Below are 4,489 nucleotides of genomic sequence, written 5' to 3'. Positions count from 1 at the left end.
TGTTTTTATTTTATAGATAGCCTATGTTATTTGACTTGTTCTTAAAAAAGATAATAATACATACATATATATTAGTAGTAATTCGTCATTTTTTTTAGCTTAAGTGTCAACTCCATATTCTGAAAAGAAGCTAACTTGTATTCAATTAATGATTAGTTATTTTTCTAGTTAGGTAATTTTCAATTCAATCTCGATTCTAACCTTTTCTTTCAGCTTCTGACCACACCCCTAACCAAAGTAACATTACAACCCTCTAAAGAGCTTTGGATTGACGTATCATCTCAATATATAGTGGTGGAGATTTGATTTTCATGCAAGCCTATGGTAATAACTTTTCATATTAACTAATGAGTGCTTCATTTATTGTCCTTAAACACCTCGAGTGATTTGAGTGAATCTTTAGTGAGGATGTTAAACTTTGTGATATTTTGAATCAAAGGTAATCACTTAAATGAGGGCAGACACTTATGTTTTCATGATAAAATGCTCAACTTGGAATGTTTGAAACTTTGATGTTCTTCTAGTTGAATTCTCAATGTCTGATTACTTATGGTTTATTTTGAGATATTATCGATAGGGATTATAAGTTGAGAAGAATTTATTTTGATTGTGAGTTGAGGATTTTGCTTGAGGACAAGCAAACGCTTAAGTGTGGGGGTATTTGATAAACCGTAATTTATACATATTTTTATCTCATGCTTAGCACATTTATGGATGATTTCTCCTTAGATTTGGTACATTCGATGCTCCTAACCCTTTAATTTCATGTTTTATACTTAGGTGAGCATAGGACAGTAAAAAGAGCAAGAAACGGTCCAAAAATAGAGAAAATGGGTCAACATGAGAAATCAACACGGCCTGGGCTTCCTCACACGGGTAGACCACACGTTAGTGCCTATTTAACAGCCTTGACCATGATCTGAAGCAATCACACAATTTATACATATTTTTATCTCATGCTTAGCACATTTATGGACGATTTCTCCTTAGATTTGGTGAATTCGATGCTCCTAACCCTTTAATTTCATTTTTTATACTTAGGTGAGCATAGGAGAGTAAAAAGAGCGAGAAACGGGCCAAAAAAGAAGAAAATGGGCCAACATGGGAAATCAACACGGCCTGGGCTTCCTCACACGGGTAGACCATACGCCCGTGCCTATTTAACAGCCTTGACCACGGTCTGAAGCAATCACACACGGGCATGTCCCTATCGAGCCCAAGTATAGTCCTATTCGAAAAAGGTACTTTTGTGGGATCTTAGGCATTTTAAAGCCTATTTAAACACGTGAGGAGGCACTTAGAAAAGAAGACAATGAGTAGGAGGCAAAGAATTACTCAAGGAAAGCTGATTGATCCATCTCAGAAGCCGGATTCATTGTCAAGACTGAAGATCTCCCTTCAATTTCCATCATGAGTTTTGGGTTTTCTTTATGTTTTGTTATCTTTATTCTTTTGAGATGTTTTCTTTCATAATTATGAACTAAACCTCCTAAATACCTAAGGGGAATGAAACCTAAGAAGGATCTTGTTATTATTATCTGAATTGTATGATATATATTTAACTTGTTCTTAATTATGTGTTCTTAATTCTTGTCTTAATATTCTAGGATATTGATCCAAGTTAATGCGCTTATTCAGAGGAGAAAAAGTCCCTGTCGAAGAGTAAATTTGTCGTAATTCAGCGGAGTTGATTGCACGCTTAGAGATAGGGTGACAAGATTTTGCCGGATTAGGGTGAAACCTAATAAGGGAGTCCATAGATCGAGTTAATGCAACACTAGGGTGTTAATTAGAAAGAGATTTCAATTAATCAACCTAGGGTTGGACATTATTAGTCTCGAGAGAGATAATAATATAACTTAGGGATTTCTACGGATCAAATCAAATGAATTAATCGTCTGATTCAGAGTTAAATAACAAGTGAAGTCTAGGTGGATTTTTCCTTGGGTATTTTCTTAATCAATCAAGTTGTCCCAAAAGCTTTTCCCCAATTTTCTCTCTGTGCACCCTTAGTTTAATTAATTATTTTAGATAAACAAATCCCTTAATTTTTAGGCTAGATAATAAAAAAAATGTAATTACTTGTACTATTGGTTCCTTTGGGTTTGACAATCCGGTCTTGCTAAAGCTATACTACTATTCGATTGGTATACTTGCCTTCATCGTGATAATAGTTAGTTTGAAGAACGATTAATTATAAATTTTTAAAACCTATGGCGAATATCACGTATCAGTAATTTCAAAGGTAGCTCGGATTTGGGGATCGTCGGAGACTACGTTACACTATCCAACCATCACTTTGGTACTTTTGAGTTTTTAGTTTGGTCATATGGCATGTATAGGGTTATGATCATTTTGATTTGTATCTTGGTAGTGAGTTTTTCCATTTGAGATGGCTTATGAATGGATATTTTGGTTTGTACATATAGCCATGAGACTTGGCTTAATTTGGTGATGTATATATAAGTGTGCATATGGTTTATATTGAGTGATTGAGGTTGGTTTGCAATGTTATTGATAGTTGTTATTATAGATGTTAAATGGTTTAAAATGAGAAGCTATGTGCTTGTGGATTGATGTATGATGAAGCATGTTTGGAAAAATTGTTTAATTAGATGATATGAATAAGTAAAGTTGTTATGATTTGAATGAGTAAGTCATGAGATAGTAAGCATGCTAGTAGTTGGAATTGAAATGGTAATATTTAGGCTTGATTTAGTTGTTTTGGATTGCCTATTTGCTTTGCTTTTGTGTCGTATGTGTAGGTGAAGGTGTGTACCAAAAATTGGGTGGTAAATTGGCTTGGTAAATAGCCTATTTTGTCCACAAGGGTGTGTCTCAGTCGTGTGTGACACACGGTCTTGTTACTCAGCCGTGTGTCCCCTGATGTTGACATTTAAATCAAGTCAGTATACTCCACATGGTCTCACACACGGGCATGTGACTTGGCCCTGTGGTATAAGTTAGTATACCCTATAGGTTTGGCACAGGGCCTAGCACACAAGAATGTGTGGCCATTTTTAGGGGACACGGGCTAGTCACGCAGGTGTATGTGTTGGCTGTGTGACCCAATTCAGAGAGTTACACGAGATAGGACACGGGCTGAGACACGACCATGTGCTCTCATTTTGAATGTCCACACGACTAATGACACGGGCATGGTGGTCGTGTGAGACACACAACCTGGTCACACGGGCATGTGTCCCCTGTTTTGAGAAAAATTTTCCAAGTTCGTGAAAGTTTATTAAGTTTTCGATTTAGTCCCGAACCACTCCTAATGTATGTTTTGGGCCTTATAGGCTCGTTTTAGGGACAAATTGATTGAGTTTGAATAATGAATGTATGAAATGATGTTATGTATGCTAAATGGTGATGAATGTATGGAATGATGTTATGTATGCTAAATGGTTGTTTAAATTGTTTCATAAGTCCGGTAATGCTCTGTAACCCTATTCCGGCATTGAATATGGGTGAGGGGTGTTATAGCCCATCTTCGAATCTCTTGCACATGATAGCCTCGGTAGACACACATTCCTGAGCATACGTACTGAGCCTAACAAACTCTCGCTCGTATTCAGTCACAGGCATACAACCCTGTTTCAGCTCTAGGAACACTTTGTGTTTCAAATCAATGAATTGCTGACTGATATATTTCTTTCTAAACTCATCTTGAAAGAATTCCCATGTAACTCTTTCCCTCAGTACCACGAATACAAGAGTATTCTACCACTGATACGCTGTGTCTCTCTAAAGTGATATAGCACATTTCAAGCACTCATCTGGTGTGCAAGAGAGCTCATCAAATACCCTGATAGAGTTCTCAACCCAAAACTCTGCTCTCTTAAGATCATCGTCAATATTAGCTCTAAATTCTTCAGCCCCTTACTTTCGAATCTTATCAACTGGAGACTTGTTCAGTCTTATCAATTCCACACCTTGGAAAGCTACGGGAACCAGTTGGGGGTTAGGTGGGGGTGAAAGATGTTGGGCAGCCGGATTTGTTTGAACAAACTCGGCAAACCACTTATTCATCCTTTAAAAGAAGGCTTCTCTAGCCTCTCCTTCCTAATTAACCGTTACTGGTCTACTTTCAGATGGCGCTGTCCCTTCGGTGGGAGCCGGCGCACTACTTTCAACATCGTCAGCTACCTCTCGGTTGGGATCCATTTACTATATGAAATCACAATTTAAATTGTCAAGAGTCGTCACATTATCACAAATTAAATATGGCATGTATAGCTAGACTCTTACTCACGCTACGTTAGTTCGAGAATCGACTACACTATAACTTTGATACCACTAAATGTAACACCCCTTACCTGTATTCAATGCCAGAACAGGATACGAGGCATTACCGGACTTACAAAGTGAGCAAACATACAATTCTGAGTCATAAATTTTCATACAAATTAAAACCATTTGCATTCAATCATAAAGTCCCTAATGTGAGCCTACGGGGCCCGAAACATGCTTTGGAAGTGGTTCAAAA

This window comes from Gossypium hirsutum, chromosome A02 (genome assembly GCF_007990345.1).
Source record: "Gossypium hirsutum isolate 1008001.06 chromosome A02, Gossypium_hirsutum_v2.1, whole genome shotgun sequence".
Taxonomy (NCBI): Eukaryota; Viridiplantae; Streptophyta; class Magnoliopsida; order Malvales; family Malvaceae; genus Gossypium; species Gossypium hirsutum.
The sequence above is the reverse complement of the archived record's forward strand: the minus strand, read 5'-3'. Positions refer to the sequence as shown.